Raw genomic sequence first — 18,828 nt, 5'->3', positions numbered from 1 at the left:
GATGATAGATATTGTATTAGTCTGTTCTCATGCTGCTAATAAAGACATATCTGAGGCTAGGTAATTTATAAGGGAAAGAGGTTTAATTGACTCTCAGTTCCTCATGGCTGGGGAGGACTCACAATCATGGTAGAAAGTGAAGGAGGAACAAAGTCATGTCCTACATGGTGGCAGGCAAGAAAGTATATGCAGGAGAGCTCCCTTTTATAAAACCATCAGCTCTCATGAGACTTATTCACTATCATGAGAACATTCACAGAAAAGATCCTCCCCATGATTAAATTACCTTCCACCAGGTCCCTCCCACAACATGTGGGAATTATGGGAGTTACAATTCAAGATGAGATTTGGGTGGGGACACAGTAAAACCATATCATTCTATCCCTGGCCCCTCACAAATCTCATGTCCTCAAATTTCAAAATCAATCATGCCATCCCAACAGTCCCCAGAACTTTTGACTCATTTCAGCATTAACTCAAAAGTCCACAGTCCAAAGTCTCATCTAAGACAAGGAAAGTCCCTTCTGCCTATGATCCTGTAAAATCAAAAGCAAGTTAGTTACTTCCTAGATACAATGGAGGTACAGGCACTGGATAAATTCAGCTATTCAAAATAAAAAGATATTGCCCAAAACATAGGGGTTATAGGCCCCATGAATTTCTGGATTCCAGTAGGTCAGTCAAATCTCAAAGCTCTGAAATGATCTCCTTTGACTCCATATCTTACATCCAGGGTACACTGATGAAAAAGGTGGGTCCCCATGGTTTTGTGCAGCTCCACCCTTGTGGCTTGCAGGGTATACCTCCTCTGTCCTGTATGCTTTCACAGGCTGTCATTGAGTATCTGTGGCTTTTCCAGGCAAACCGTGCAAGCTGTCAGTATATCTATCATCCACCAGTGATAGATCCATCAGTAGATAATAGATCCACAAACAGCTTGCACCATTTGCCTGGAAAAGATACAGACACTCCATGCCAGCCAGTGACTCTCTTCTCACACAACTAGGCAGTGCCCCAGTAAGGAGTCTGTGTGGGGATTCCCATCCTACCTTTCCGTCCTACACTGCCTTAGCAGAGGTTCTCCATGAGAGCTCTGTCCCTGAATCCCTCCGGTGCCTAGACATCCAGGCACTTCCATACATCCTCTGAAATCTAGGTAGAGGTTCCCAAACCTCAATTCTTGACTTTTGTGCACCCATAGGTCCAACACAATGTGTAAGCCGCTAAGTCTTGGGACTTGCACCCCCAGAAACAGCCTGAACTGTATGTTGACCCCTTTTAGCCACAACTGGCATGCAAGGCACCTAATCCTGACACTGCACAAAGAAGCCAGGTCCTGGGTCTGGCCTACAAAACCATTTTTCCCTCCCAGGTCTCTAGGCCTGTAATGGGAGGAGCAGCTGTTAAGACCTCTGACATGCCCTGGAGACATTTTCCCCATTGCCTTAGCGATTCACATTTGACCCTTCTTTACTTATGCAAATTTCTGCAGCTGGCTTGAATTTCTCTTCAGGAAAATGAGCTTTTCTTTTCTATTGCATTATCAGACTGTAAATTTTACAGACATTTATGTTTTACTTTCCTTTTAAATGTAAGTTCCCATTACAAACAATATCTTTGTGAATATATCAAACTGAACCCTTTTGACAGCCCCCAAATTAACTCTTGAAAGTTTTGCTGCTTAGAAATTTCTTCCACCAGATACCCTAAGTGATCTCTCCAGTTCAAAGTTCCACACACTTCTAGGGCAGGGGCAAAATGCTGCCAGTCTCTTTGCCAAAGCATAACAAGTGTCGCCTTTGCTTCAGTTCCCAACAAGTTCCTCATCTCCATCTGAGACCATGTTAGTCTGGACCTTATTGTTCATATAACTGTCAGCATTTTGGTCAAAGCCATTCAACAAGTCTCTAGGAAGTTCCACACTTTTCCACATTTTCCTATCTTCTTCTGAGCCCTTCAAACTGTTGCAACCTCGGCCTGTTACCCAGTTGCAAAGATGCTTTCAGATTTTCAGGTGTCTTAAGAGCAACACCCGCCCTACTGGTAGCAATTTACTGTATTAGTCAGTTCACATGCTGCTAATAAACACACCTGAGACTGGGTAATTTATAAAGGAAAGAGGTTTAATTGACTCATAGTTCCACATGGCTGGGGAGTCCTAACAATTATGGCGGAAGGCAAATGAGGAACAAAGTCACATCTAACATGGCAGCGGGCAATATAGCATGTGCAGGGGAGCTCCACTTAATAAAACTGTCAGATCTTGTGAGATTTATTCACTATCATAAAAAATTACAAAAAAGACCTGCCCCATGATTCAATTACCTCTCACTGTGTCCCTGCCAAGACATGGGAATTATGGGGATTACAGTTCAAGATGAAATTTGGGATGGGACACAGACAATCCATCTCAGATATATATGTAGGTACATAGATAAATGATAGACAGTTAGACAAATAGATAGATAATAGAAGATTTTTTAAAATATTAAGTATTACACTTTAAAAATAGGATCATAGTGGTCACAGTGAATATTTAACAATATGTTTTCTCACTTAGCAATATAAGATGGCCAATTTTCATGTCATTATACATAATTTGAAAAATTATTCATAAGGACTGCATAGTATATTACAGTACAAATGATCTTTTAATTTTTTAACACATTTTCTCATGAAAATGTATTTTGAATTATTATAAATACACATATCTTTGAGTGTGAAAATGTTTTTAGTATAAATTCATCACAATAAAAATAAAATTGTTCTTCATTTTGATTGTCTTGTTTATCTGTGAAATAATGGTTAAGTAGTTTGTGATATATCACAGAGCTAATGCTATAGTTTACATTTAGCTCAGGCCATCTGACTTTAGAGCCAGCACTCTTATGGCTTATATTATATCAACTCCTCTCTAGGATTTGGTTTTGAATTGCATTAGATTTATGATTAAACTTTAGGAAGATTTATCTCTCCACTTTTATATTTCTTTTCTTTGTTTTATAGAAAAAAATATAGTATTTCTTATGTAAGTGAGTATTTCTTATGTAAGTGAGGCATTTCTCATTAAACACAATGCAAGGTATTTTACAGTTTGCATTGATTGATGTTTGAAATTATTATTATTATTTTTCCTCAGAGGTACCAAGAAAGAATAGTATAAAAGGCCAAATATTCCTGGAGTGTCAATTTATTATATAATGTGTAATCTAAACAGCAGGCCAAGAGAGTAGAATGATATATTTGATGTGCTATAAGAAAAAAATACGTTCCAGTTAAGAATACTTTATCCGACCAAGCTGTTCTTCAGAGATATAGGCAAGATAATGACTTTGCCAAACAAATAAAAGTTGTGGGGAGTTCATCACCACAGGAAAGGCATTATAAAAATTGCTAAAGGGAATTCTTCAAATTGAAACCAAATGGCAATATGAGAGCACATGAAAGAATTATAACTCAGTGGTTAAGGAAAATATATATGTAAACACACAGTACTCTAATATTTTAATAGTAATGTGTAAATCAGCTTTAACCCTAGTGTAAATGTTGAAAGGCAGAAGTATTAAGAATAACTATAATTATAATAATTAACTAATGCACAATATTTTAAAATGTAATTTTGATGTCAATAACAGAAAGAGTATTGTGTAGGGAGAAGAAAATGTATGGCATTTTTATGTGTGAGGGAGGTTAAATTATTATCAGCTTAAAATAGGCCACTGCAAGAAGATTATGTAAGCCCTGTGGTATTCACAAAGAAAAATTTATAGTAGATACACAAAAATTAAAGAAATGTATAGTGGATATGAAAATTAAAAATTAAAATATACCTTTGTAAATAAATTATCAAAGATAAATTATGAAATTATAAAAAAAAAAGAAGAAAAGAACAAAGAACTACAAAACAGAACATAATTAACAACATGTCAACAGCAAGTTCTTACCTATCAATATTTACATTTTTTTGTTGTTGGTTTTGTTTTTGAGACAGAGTCTCACTCTGTTGCCCAGGCTGGAGTGCAGTAGCAGGATCTCAGTTCACTGCAACCTCTGCCTCCTGGGTTCAAGCAATTCTCCTGCCTCAGCCTCCCAAGTAGCTGGGACTACAGGCATGTGCCACCACGCCTGGCTAATTTTTTGTATTTTTAGTACAGACAGGATTTCACTGTGTTAGCCAGGATGGTCTTGATCTCCTGACCTCATAATCTGCCCACCTTGGCCTCCCAAAGTGCTGGGATTACAGGCATAAGCCACAGTGCCCGGTTGTTGGGTTTTTGTTTGTTTGTTTGTTTGTTTGGAGACAGAGACTTGTTCTGTCACCCAGTCTGGAGCACAGTGGTGTGTTCTCGGCTCACTGAAACCTCCACCTCCTGGGTTAAAGTGATTCTTCTGCCTTAGCCTTCTGAGAAGCTGGGATAACAGGTGCATGCCACCATGCCCAGCTAATTGTATTTTTAGTACAAACAGGGTTTCACCACGTTGGCCAAGCTCATCTTGAACTTTTGGCCTCAAGTGATCCACCTGCTTCCACCTCCCAAAATGCTGGGATAACAGGCATGGCCAGCCTCATGCCCAGCCTCAACATTTACTTTAAATTTAAATGGATTAAACACTCTAATAAAAAGTTGTAAAGTGGCCAAATGGGCACAAAAAAGATCCAACTATGTGCTGTCTACAAGACTGGCTTTAGCTTTAATGACACACATACATTGAAAGTGAAGCAACGGGAAAAGATATTCCAAGTAAATCATAATCAAAACAGAGAAGAAGGGCGGCATGGCTATATTTTTATCAGACAAAATAGATTTAAATCAAAAACTGGTACAAGACAAGGAGAGTTATGGTATAATTATAGAAGAGTTAATGTATCAATTAAACATAGCAATTTGAATACATTTTCACATACCAACAAAGCACCTATATATAAAGCGTATATTAACAGAAATCAAGAACCAAATAAACAGCAATGCAATAATACTAGGAGACTTCAATACTCTACTCTCAACTATGGATCAATCATACAGACAGAAAATTAATAAGAAAACAACAGACTTTAACAATGCTATTGACCAAATGAATGAAACAGATATACGGAACATTCCGCATTCCATCCAACAGCAACAGGAGGAAAACTGAAAATTTCAAAAATATATAGAAATTAAGCAACACACTTCTGAGCACCAGTGAGCCAAAGAAGATATCAAAAGAAAATTTTTTAAAAATCTTGAGACGGCTGAAAGTGAAATGAAACGTATCAAAACATATAGAATGCAACGGAAGCAGCACTAAGAGGAAACTTTACAGTGATAAATGCCTACATGAAAAAAGAAGGTCTCAAATAAACAACTTACCTCAAGGAAATAAAAGAAGAACAACTTAAGCCTAAAGAGGAAAAAAAAAGAAAGGTTAGAGCAAAGTAAATGAAATAGAAGAGGCAAGGATCCTGAGAAAATGATAGAGTAGAAAGCACCAAAAATCTTTCTCTTCACCCAGACTACAATTGCACTAGCAAAGCCTGTCTACATAACAATTTTAAAGGTCTGGTATCTATTTGAACTATTGAAACTTACAGGGGAAGGCATAGATGGTAAATTTCCGTTAACTTCTGACAATTTTAATTCACAGCAAGATACATCTACACAGCCACCAGCCCCTTGGCAGGCAGCTGTGTGTGTATTCCTGAAGCAGTTTGCAGGCCGCTTGTGGGGGCCAGGGTGGGCAAAAAGTATCCTGTCCTCCAAAAATATGGGATTTTGTTCAGATTACTCTTTGCTGGTGCTTATATTGGAGATGCAAACACAGAGTGGGGCCACCATTCTTGCACTCCTCCTAACGCTGTTGCAAGGCCCTTCACCTTGGTCTGAAGCAACTTCCATGAGATTTAAAAGAGCCAACACCCTCTTATATTTTTTACTTTTCTTACCTCACTCCCATTTTTCTCTTTTTCTGTATTGGGAACTAGATATTTAAAGTCTAGAACATTCAAAAGCAACCGTACATATAGAGAATTTAGAAAGTCACCATGCATGCTAAGGTTCAAAAAAGACCTGAGAAGAAATTAAGTTTATACTACAGGTTTACATTAGAGTAGGAATAGCCTACAAAATGGAAAGAAAAAAAAAAAAGAAAATGAAAACTGAAAAATCAGCAAATCCTGGGACAAAAGGAGAACCTGAATTCCAGATTTACTGCACTATTAAATTCAAATGTCCAGTTTTCACCAAAAAAAAAAAGACATAAGATATACAAAGAAACAGGAAAATATAGCCTATTCAAAAATAAATAAATAAACCAGAAATTGTCCCTCAGAAGGACTAGATGGCACATTTGCTAGATAAAAAATTTAAAGCAACCATCTAAAAAATGCTCAGCAATCTACAGGAATATGTGGAGAATGTCCAAAAATAATGTATAATAAAAATGAAAATATTAATAAAAATACATGAATTTTAAAAGAAAATTTAAGAAGCCTGGAGCTGAAAAGTATAACAACTGAAATAAAAAAACCATAGGAGGGATTCAAAGGCAGATTTGAACACATGGAAAAAATAATACATAAAGTTGAAAATAAGGCTGTTGAAATTATTGAGTCTGAGGAACAGAATAAAAAATATTGAAGAAAAGTGAATAGAGTCAAGCAGCCTTTGATAGACCATCCAGCAGACAAACATACACATTTTGGAAATCCCAGAAGGAAAAGAGAAAGAAAAACAGCTATAGAGAATATCTGAAGAAATAATAGCTGAAAACTTCCCCAATATGATGAAACACATAAATATAAATTTTTGAGAAGCTCAACAATCTTTTAGAAGTAGGATGAACACAGAGACTGACATCAACCATCAAAAACAGAATGTTGAAAACAGTCAGAGAAATGACTCATCACATTTAAGTGATCCTCAATAAAATGGTCAGATGCTTTCTCATCAGAAATTTTATAGGCCAGAAGGCAGTATGCTGATATATTAAAGCCGAAAGAAAAAACTGTCAACCAAAAATTCTATACTTATGAAAACCATAATTCAAAAAGTTCAGGAGGAACTCTAACTTCCCAGATAAACAAAAGTTCATTACTGTTAGAGTTTTCTTACAAGACATCTAAAAAGTTGAAATGAAAAGACACTAGACAACAACATGAAGAAGGTCTTAGTAGAGGCAAATATATTAGAAATTATAAAAGCTAGTATTATTTTAACTTTGATTTGTTACTCCACTTTTTTATTCTGTATTCTTTAGGAGATAGACATTTTTTTAAATCTACCGTTAGTTTAAAACCTAGTATTACTGTAACTTTCATTTGTAAATCAACATTTTGTTTTCTACATTATTTAAGAGATTAATACATAAAGCATCATCAGTTTCTGTTTTTGGATACACAGTATATAAATCTATGATTTTACAATATCAGTCTTTAAAAGGAATTAGAGATGGAGCTGAATAGAAGCAGATTGTTTGTATGCCATTGAAGGTAACTTGGTGTGAATTCAAATTGGAGTGTTACAACATTCAGATGTTAAATGTAATCCCCATGGTAACCACAAAGAAAGTAACAATAGAATATTCACAAAAGAAAATGAGAAAGGAATTAAAATATTTTACTGCAAAAAAAAAACAACTAAACACAAAAAAGGACAGTAATGCATAAAATGAGGCACAAAACAGCTATAAGTCATACCTAAAACACACAGAAAAAATGATAGTAATAAGTTATTACTTATCAATACTTACTTTAAGTGTATATGGATTAAATAATTTAGTCACATAATAAAGATTGGAAAAATAGACTTAAAAGAAAACATGATCCAGTTATATTTCTGTCTACAAGAGGCTAACAATTCTAGAGAAATAAATAGGTCAAAAGTAAAGGATTTAAAAACATATTTAATGCAAATAGTAACTAGAAAATAGTATGGTTGTCTCTATGTGCCAGTCACAAATAAAAAATACTGTACAATTTCACTTATACGGAATCTGTCCTAAATTTATAGGAACAGAAAATAAGATGGTAGTTGGCAGCAAGGGTTGGAGGGGAGAGGGAATAGAGAGTTATTGTTTACTGGATAAAGAGTTTCAGCTTTTCTAGATGAAAAAACATCTGGAGATAAATGGTGGTGATGGTTGCACAACAATATGAATGTAGTTGTTACCACTGAATTGTAAACTTAACAATGATTAAATTGCTAAATTTTATGTTGTGCATATTTTACCTCATTAAAAAAGTGCTGCAAAGGAAGGAAAAAAATGAAAATAAAAAATAATATATAATATCAATTAAACCAATAGTTGATTTTTACAAGATGAACAAAATTGAAAACCTTTACTAGGCTATGAACTAAAAAAAAAGGACTTAAATAAAATTAGAGATAAAAGAGGAGACAGTACAACTGATATCACAGAAATACAAAGGATTGTAAGAAAATATTTTGAACATTTATACACCAATGATAACCTAGAATATTTAAATATATTTCTAGAAACATAGAACTTATCTAAATGTAATACTAAAGAAATAAAAAAGCAGAACAGACAAATAACAAAGAGATTGAATCAGTAATCAACAATTTCCCACCAAGGAAAACCAAGCACTAAATGACTTCCTTGTGTATTCTTCCAAACATTCAAAGAAAAATTAACATCAATCCTTCTTAAATTCTTCCAAAAAATTGAAGAGTAGTGAACACTTCTAAAATGATTTTATTATGCCAGCATTATCCTGACACCAAAGCTAAACTAAGTCACTACAAGAAAAGAAAATTATATGCTGATATCTCTAATGAAAATGTAGTATATCTAGACATATCACAATAATTCAAAGTTCACATAAAATTTATCAATATAAAGCAAAGGCGTTTTGTGTCTGTATATTATCTAGCTATTGGCTAAAAAGTTGTCCAAAATTTGGAGCTTAAAATTACAAGAATGTATTATCAATTCAGTTTCTGAGGATCCTGGGAGTAGCTTAGTTGGCAAATTTATCTCAAATTTCGTAAAAAGATGTTGTCAAGTTGTCAACTGGGGTTACAATCATTTAGGGTTGAAGAATCCTCTTTCAAGTTTACTTCACATAACCTCTGGCAGGAAGCTTTAGTTTCCAACCAGATGGCCATGTTTTATAATGAAAGAGAGAGAGAGAGACAATGCCCAGAAAGGAAGTCGTAGAGTCTTTTAAAATGTAATTTCAAAAGTTATATTCTATCACTTTCGATGTATCTATTGCTTACAAAGAACAGCCTTGGAACAGTGTGGGTGGGAACCACACAAAGATGTGAAGACCATAAGATGGGAATCATTGAGGCCCATGTTGGGGACTGGCTGCTGCAGTCATACAAGACTTCTAGATATGTGTACATCCACTTCTGCTATTTGGGTACCAAAGAGGAAAAGTATAGTAGCTCAGACTAGACTGCAAATGACTAAAAATCACTTGAAGAAAAACTCTAAAAGAAAATTAAACTATCTTCAATATTCCAGATCAAAAGAACTCAAGATGAATGCTACCATATGGATAATCTCACCTACATGACATGGAGTAGTAAAACCATTCAGTTGAGCCTAATCAACAAAGAAAATTATCAAAAATAATTTATTGATGTTATTTTAAGTCAATAAAGTTTGAAATTCCTTCTTAAACAGCAATATATATCTGCAACAAACTTATTTTTATTAATACATAAAAATTTACGTATTTATGAGATGTAATACTTTGGTACTTACTTAAAATTGTAATGATCAAGTCATGGTACTTGAAGTGAACATCACTTGGGTATTTGCCATTTCTATGTGTTGGAAACAGTTCAGGTCCTGTCTTCTGGCTACTTTGAAATATAAAATATATTGCTGTTAACAAAAGTCACACTACTCTGCTATCAAGCAATAAAACTTACATCTTTTATCTAGCTATATGTTTGCACCAGTTAAGTGACCTCTCTTTATCCCCTCCCCAACTCTCCCATTTTTACCAGCCTCTAGTATCTATCATTCTACTTTCTACTTTTATGAGATGAATATTTAATGCCCATAAAGGAGGCTATATATTTGTGTTTTTGTGCCTGAGTTATCACACTTAACATAATGACCTTCAGTTCCATCCAAGTTAATGGAAATGATATTACTTCATTCTTTTTTGTTGCTGAATAGTATTCAATTCTGTATATATGTCTCATATTCTTTATCCATTTATCCATAGATGGACACTTGATTTCATAGCTTTGCTATTATGAATAGCACTGCAATAAACAAACGAATGCAGGTATCCCTTTGATATACTGATTTATTTTCCTCCGAATAAATACCCAGTAGTGAGATGGCTGGATCATATGGTAGTTCTGTTTTTAGTTGTTTGAGAAATCTTCATACCGTTTTCTATAGTGGTGTAATAATTTACATTCCCACCAACAGTACATAAGAGTTTTCTATTCTCCACATCATTGCCTGTCATCTGTTATTTTTTTATTTCTGTCTTTTTAACAATAGCCATTCTAACTTAGGTCTGAAGATATCTCGTGTCGTGTTGATTTTGATTTCATTTATGATTAGTGATGTTAAGCATTTTTTCCTATACATGTTGGCCATTTGTTTGTCATTTTGGAAAAATGATTATTCATGTTATTTGCTCACTTTTTAAATGTATTTTTTATTGTTGAGTTGTTTGAGTACCTTATATATTCTGAATATTAGTCCAATGTCAGATGAATAATTTGCAAATCTTTTCTTTAACAGGTTATCTCTTCTCTCTGTTGATTTCTTTGCCAAGCACAATCTTTTCATTTTAGTCCAATTAGTCTATTTTGGCTTTAGCTGTCTGCCCTTTTGAGGTCTTAGCTGTAAAATCTTTACCTAGACCAAAGCCCTGAAATGTTTTTCTATGTTTTTTTCTAGTAGTTTATAGTTTAAGATTGTATGTAGTTTTAAGTCTTTATTCCATCTTCTGTTAATCTTTTATATGTGGTGAGATATAGAGCTCCTGTTTCATTCTTCTGCATATAGATATCCAATTTTTCTGAAATATTTATTGAAAAGGGTGTCCTTTTCCCACTATAAGTTATTGGCAGCTTTGTTAAAATCCATTGGCTGTAAATATGTGAATTTATTTCTGGATTCTCTGTTCTGTTTGATTGGTCTATGTGCTTACTTTTATATCAGCACCATGCTATTTTCCTTACTATAGCCTTTTAATACATTTTGAAGTCAGCTAATGTGATGCCTCTGGTTTTGATTTTTTTGCTCAGGATAACTTTGACTGGGGTTCTTTTATATTTTAATTTTTTGACCATACAAATGTTAGAATTGTTTGCTACATTTCTGTGAAAAACGACATTGATATTTTGATAGGGATTGCGTTAATAATAATTCTTCTGATACATGAGCATGTCTTTTCATTTGTTTGTATTATCTTCAATTTATTTCATTAGTGTCTTGTAGTTTCTGTTGCAGAGATCTTCCACCTCCTTGGTTAAATTTATCCCTAGGGTTTTGTTGTTGTTGTTTGCTCATTTGTCGGTTTCTTTTTGTAGTTATTGTAAATAAAATTGCTTTTTTGATTTTGCTTTTGTCTATTTTATCACTGGCGATTAGAAATGCTACTAATTTTTCATATGTTGATTTTGTATCCTGCAACTTTATTAAATTTATCAGCTCTAAAAGGTTTTTAGTGCACTTATTGGTTTTTCTAAATATAACATTTTGTTATCTTCAAAGAGGAAAAATTTGACTTTCTATTTTTAAATATGGATGCCTTTTATTTATTTCTCTTTCCTATTTTTTCTGTCTAGGACTTCCAGTACTATGTTGAATGAGAGTGGTGAAAGTGGGTTTTTATGTCTTCCAGTTCTAAGAGAAAAGACTTTCAACTATTTCCCATTAAGTACGATGTTAGCTGTAGATTTGTCCTATATGACTTTTCTTCTTTTGAGATATGCCCTTTCCATACCCAATATGTTGACAGTTTTTATCATGAAGGGATGTTGGATTTTATAAAATGCATTTTTTTATTTCTATTGAGATGATCATATGATTGTTGTCCTTCGTTCTGTTGATGTGGTGTATCATACATTGATTTGCATATATTGAACCAACCTTGCATCAGTGGTATAAATAGCACTTGATTATGATGTATTATCTTTTTGATATCCTATTGAATTAAAATTTCTAGTATTTGTTACGGATTTTTGGATGTATGTTCAACAGGAATATTGGCCTGTAGTTTTGTTGTTGTTGTTGTTGTTGTTGTTGTGTCCTAGTCTGGTTTTGGTAGAACATACAGTTTTTTGTGATCATCTCTGATGATCATTTGTATTTCTGTGGTGTTAGGTGTATTGCTCCCCTGGTTTTATTTCTGATTTTGGTTATTTGGGTCTTACATTTGTATTTTCTTGGTTAGTTGAGGTAGTAGTTTATTATTTTTTTCATCTTTTTGAAGAATCTATTTTTAATTTCATCAATTCTTTGTAATTTTTGGTGTTTTTACATTTAGTTATTTTCTGATCTTATTATTTCCTTTTTCTGCTAATTCTGGGTTTGGTTTGTTCTTGCGTTCCTAGTTTCTTGAGTTACATCATTGGATTATTTAAATATTTCTATTTTTTGATGTAAGCCATTATTGCTATAAACTTCCCTCTTATTGGTGTTTTTGTTGTAGCCAATGGGTTTTGGTACATTGTGTTTTCATTTAATTTGTTTTAACAATTATTGTTTTTAAATTTCTGTCTGAATTTCTTCATTGGCTTAATGGTCATTCAGAAATATGTTGATAAATTTTTATTCATTCACATGGTTTCTAAAGCTTCTCTTGTTATTGATTTCTAGTTTTAGTCCCTATTGGCCTGAAGAGATGCTTGACATTATGTCAATTTTTAAAATCTGGTGAGACTTGTTTTGTGGCCTGGAATATGGACTATCCTAGAGGATGTTTCATGTGCTGGTGAGAAAGATGTGCATTCTGCATTTGTTCAATAAAATGTTTTATAAATGCCTATTAAGGCCATTTGCTTTCAAGTCCAGTTTAAGTCCAATATTTTTTTGTTGATCTTCTGTCTAGAAAATCTGTTTAATGCTGAAAGTGGGGTGTTGAAGTCCCCCACTATTATTGTATTGGTGCCTGACTTTATCGATCTAGTAATATTGGCTTTATGCATATGGATCATCCAGTGTTGGGTGCATATATATTTAGACATTTTTTTCTAACTGAATTGATCCCTTTATCGCTATATAATGAACTTATTAATCTTTTTATTGTTTTTGGCTTAAAGTATGTTTTATCTGATATAGGTATAGCTATTCTTGCACACTATTTTTAACTTTTTAATTTTTAATTTTTGTGGGTATATAGTAGGTATATATATATATTTATGGAGCACATATGAGTTTTTGATATAGGCATGCAATGCATAATAATATCATGGAAGACTGGGTATCCATTTCCTCAAACATTTATGTTTTGTGTTACAAATAATCCAATTACACACTTTTGGTTATTTGTAAATGTACAATTAATAATCTCCTTTTTGTGCAATCAAATAGTAGGTCTCATTCATTCTTTCTATTTTTTTTTTTTCCTACGCATTAAGCATCCCCACCTCCCCTTCATGTTCCTACTCTCCATCCTGGTATGGTAATCATTCTTCTACTCTCTGTGTCCAGGAGTTCAATCATTTTGATTTTTAGATTCTGAAATATAAGTGAGAACATGTGATGTTTGTCTTTCTGTGCCTGGCTTATTTCACTCAATATAATAATCTCCAGTTCTATCCATGTTGTTGCTAAAAACAGGATTGCATTCTTTATATGGCTGAATAGTACTCCATTCTTTATATGTACCATATTTTATCTATTCATCTGTTCATGGACACTTAGATTGCTTCCAGATCTTAGCTATTGTTCACAGTACTGTAATAAACATGGGATTGCAGATATCTCTGACATACTCATTTTGATCCTTTTGAGTGTTTACCCAGCAGTGAAATTGCTGGAATATAATGCAGCTCTATTTTCGGTCTTTTAGAAACCTTATCTTTTGTTCATTTTTCAAATCAGATTATTAGATTTTTCCTTATAGAGTTATTTGAGCTCCTTATATAGTCTGATTGTTAATCCCTTGTCAGATGGAAAATTCAATAATTTTTCTTCTATTCTTTAGTTGTCTCTTCACTTTCTTGATTGTTTCCTTTGTTTTGCAGAAGCTTTTTAACTTGATGTTATCCCACTTGCCCATTTTCACTTTGGTTGCCTGTGCTTGTGGGGTATTGGTCAAGACATTTTTGTCCAGGTCAATAACCTGGAGAGTGTCCCCAATGGTTTACTATAGTGGCATTATAGTTTGAGGTCTTAGACGTAAGGCCTTTGATTTTTGTATATGGCAAGAAAGAGAAGTGTAGTTTCACTCTTCTTCATATGGATATCCAATTTTCCAGCACCATGTATTAAAGACACTGTCTTTTCCCCTTGTGTATGTTCCATGCATTTTAGTAAAAAAAAAAAAAAAAAAAAATTAAAAAAAAAATGATTTTACTGTAGGTGTGTGGATTTATTTCTAGGTTTTCTATTATGTTCCATTTGTTGATATGTCTGTTTTTATGCCAGTATCATGCTGTTTTGGTTACTATAGCTCTGTAGTATAACTTGAAGTCAGGTAATCCCTTCAGTTTTGTTCTTTTTGCTCAGGATAGCTTTGGCTATTCTGAGTCGTCTGTGGTTCCATATAAATTTTAGGATTGTTTTTCCATTTCTCTGAGGAAGGTCATTGGTATTTTGATAGGGATTGTGTAAAATCTGTAGATTGCTTTGGGTAATATAGACATTGTAATAACATAGATTCTTCCAATTCTTGAACATAGAATATCTTTCCATTTTTGGTGTTCTTTTCAATTTCTTACATCAATTTTTTATAGTTATTATGATACAGATCTTACACTTCTTTTGGTTAATTCCTAGTTATTTAATTTTATGTGTGGCTATTGTAAATGAGATTATTGTTTTATTTCTTTTTAATATTGTTCACTGTTGGTCTACTGATTTTTGTATGTTTTTTTTTTCCTTCAAATTTACTGAATTTGTGTATCAGTTCTAATAATTTTTTTGTGGAGTCCTTAAGCTTTTCTAAATTTAAGATCATATCATCTGCAAACAGGAATAATTTGACTTTTTCCTTTCCAATTTAGATGACTTTTATTTCTTTCTCCTGTGCGATTGTTCTAACTAGGACTTCCAGCACTATGTTGAATAGCAGTGTTGACAGTGGGCATCCTTGTCATGTTTTGGATCTTAGAGAAAGGGCTTTTAGTTTTTCCTCATTCAGTAAAATACTAGCTGTGGGTCTGTCGTATATGGCTTTTATTATGTTTAGGTTTGTTTCTTCTATACCCAGTTTTTAAAAGTTTTTATCATGAAGAGATGTTGATTTTATCAAATGCTTTTTCATCATCAATTGAAATTATCACATGGTTTTGTCCTTCATTCTGTTGCTATGATGTATCACATGGATTGATTTGCAGGTGTTGAACCATCTTTGCACCCCTGGGATAAATCCCACTTCATCATGGTGAATTAACTTTCTAACGTGTGTTGGTTTGCTAGTATTTTGTTGAAGATATCTGCATCAATACTAATCTGGGATATTGGCCTGTAGTTTTCTCTTTTGATGTGTCTTTTTCTGGTTTTGGTATCTGGGCAATATTGGTTTTGTAGAATAAGTTTGGAAGTATTCCCCCCTACTCTATTTTTTGGAATAGTTTGAGAAAGATTGGTACTAGTTTTTCTTTAAATGTTTGGTAGAATTCAGCAGTGAAGCCTTTGGGTCCCAGAATTTTCTTTACCAGAAACTTTCTATTACAGCTTTAATTATGTTACTTTGTTAATGATCTGTTCAGATTTTGGATTTCTACATAGTTCAATCTTGATAGGTTGTATGTGTCTATGAATTCGTCTATTTTTTCTGTATTTTCCTATTTGTTGGTATATCGTGGCTTATGGTATCCACTAATGATTTTCTTAATTTCTGCAGTATCAGTTGTAATGTTTCCTTTTTTTTATTTCTGAAATTATTTACTTGGATCATGTCTCTTTTTTCTTAGTCTAGGTAAAGGTTTGCCAATTTGTGTTAATTAATATTTCTTTGTTGATTTTCTGTCTGGAAGATCTTTCCAATGTTGCAAGTATGATGTTGAATTCTCCCTGATCACTTTTAGTTTATGTTTGAGTGAAATATTTGTTTTACATTCCTTTATTTTCAGCTTATACATGTCTTTACAGACAAAATGCAATTCTGATAGGCAGCATATATTTGGATCATTTTTTTAATTCTTTCATCCAGTCTACATCTTTTAAGTAAATATTTTAATCAATTTGTAATCTAGGTTACTAATATGTGAAGTTTTGTTAATTATTTTATGGTTGTTTTATACATTTTTTATTTGTTCTTCCCCCCTCTTATATGTCACTGTGGTTTTGTGGTTATCTCTAGTGGTACCATTTAAGTTCTTTCTCTTTCTCATTTGTGTTTTAGCTTTACAGTTGAGTTTTATACTTTTGTGTGTTTTCATGATGGTAAATATCATTCTTCCTTGTCCGGGTTTAGGACTCCATAGAGCATTTCTGGATGGTGAGCCTAATGCTGACGAATTTCCTCAGCTTTTGCTTCTCATGAAAATACTTTATTTCTCCTTCATTTATGAAAGATAATTTTGCTCAATATAGTACATTTGTCAGACTTTTTTTTTTCTTTCAGAACTTTGAACACGTCATTTTCATTCTATTTGGGCCTGTAAGATTTCAGCTGAGAAATCTGCTGAGAAATCTGCTGTTAGTCTCATGGGGTTCTTATAGGTAACTAGACACTTTTCTCTCTCTGTCTTTAGAATTGTGTCTTTGTCATCGACTTTAGATTATTCTGACTATAACAGTGAATGAAAAAAAGTTTTTTCATTGAAGATACTAGTGAATCTCTGGCCTCCAAATCTGCATATCTAAATTTCCCTTCCTCTTCCTTCCTTCCTTCCTTCCTTCCTTCCTTCCTTCCTTCCCTTCCTTTCCTTCCTTCCTTTTCTTCTTTCTTCTTATATTCTTCTGTTCTTTCTCTTTCTTTTCTTTTTTTTTCTTTCTTAGAGTTTCCCATTCTTGTTGCCCAGGCTTAGAGTGCACAGTACGATCTTGGCTCCTCACCACCAACCCTTCAGCCTCCCCCAGGTTCAAGTAATTCTCCTGCCTCAGCACCCAAGTAGCTGGGATTACAGGCATGCACCCCCATGCCCGGCTAATTTTTGCACTTTTAGTAGAGATGGGGTTTCTCCATGTTGGTCAAGCTAGTCTCGAACTCCTGACCTCGGGTGATCTGTCCACCTCGGCCGCCCAAATTGCTGAGATTACAGGCGTAAGCCACCACATCTGGGGGTAATGATTGTTCTTTCTGTCTCCTGGCCATGCATATCTAAATTTCTTGTTAGACTTGGGATATTTTCATCTATTACTTTGCTGAATAGATGGTCTGGCCAGTTTGGTGGCTCATGCCTGTAATCCTTGTACTTTGGGTGGCCAAGGTGGGAGGATCGCTTCAGTCAAAAGTTTGAGCCCAGCCTGGTTTTTATCTCTACAAAATCTAAACAAAATAAGCTGGATGTGATGGTGTGTGCCTGTAGTACTAGCTATTCAGGAGACTGAGGTGGGTTGATCACTTGAACTCAGGAAGTTGAGGCTGCAGTAAGCTGAGATTGTGCCATTGCACTCCAGCTTGGGTGACAGAGCAAGACTCTGTCAAAAAAAAAAAAAAAAAGAAAAGAAAAAAAGAAAAAAGAAAAAGAAAAGTAAAGTAAAGAAAAGATGTTTAAATCCTTTTGCTCTCTCTTCACCTTCGGAGACACTGAAAATTCATATATTATTTTTAAATTATTTTTGATTCATATTTAATCTGACTAGGTTATTTCAAAAATCTGTCTCCAAGTTCTGAGATTCTTTCTTTTGCCAATCTAGTTTATTGTTGAAGCATTTAAATATATTGTGTACTTCATTCAATGAATTCTTCAGTTCCAAAATTTCAGTTTAGTTATTTTTATGTTATTTGCCTCTTTGGTAAATTTTTTATTCATATTCTGAATTGCTTTCCTAATTTCTTTTTTTTTTTAAATTTATCTTTGATCTCACTGAGCCTCTTTAGAATCAACAATTCAAATTTTTATTGGGATCTATTCTGGATAATTATTGTGTTCCTATGGAGGTGTCATATTTTCTTTTTCTTATGTTTCATGTGTCTTTATTGATATCCATGCATCTGGTGTATCAGTCACTTCTTCTAATTTTTTAAATTTGCTTTCATAAGGAGGACTTTTTTCTGAGGATGAATCCCTGGTGTTTGTTAATTGATTAGGGTACTTTAACTTTGATTCTGAATGTGAGCGGTAGTGTGGTCTCTGTATAATTTCTTTGGCTATAAACAGCATCATTTGTATCTGAGATTTTCTCAGTGGTTAGGGTGCAGTTATTCATTGAGGCTGTGGTACAGTCTTCTTGGAAACAAGGACACCCAATTGGGCAGTCTTTGGGCCCAATGCTGGCAGTGAAGGGCTGAGTGTGCTTGTCATTGAGACCTAAGATGGTGTATACTGGCACTAGTGATAGTGGGTGCAGGTAAAACAATTTTGGGGCCTCCTGGTGGCTTGCTCAGAGGCTAGTAGTGACAGCCCTGGCCCAGGGAGGTACGCAAGTTCTCAGGCTCCTGGGTAGTTGATACATCATGAATAATGGCACTGGCCCTGGCAGGATAGCACTCTAGGTCCCAAGAAGTGCATGCTAGTGTTGGCAAGGAATGTGATGGGCTGGGTATGCCAGTTGCCAGGTCTGCAG

This window comes from Papio anubis, chromosome 1 (genome assembly GCF_008728515.1).
Source record: "Papio anubis isolate 15944 chromosome 1, Panubis1.0, whole genome shotgun sequence".
NCBI classification, from domain to species: Eukaryota; Metazoa; Chordata; class Mammalia; order Primates; family Cercopithecidae; genus Papio; species Papio anubis.
The sequence above is the reverse complement of the archived record's forward strand: the minus strand, read 5'-3'. Positions refer to the sequence as shown.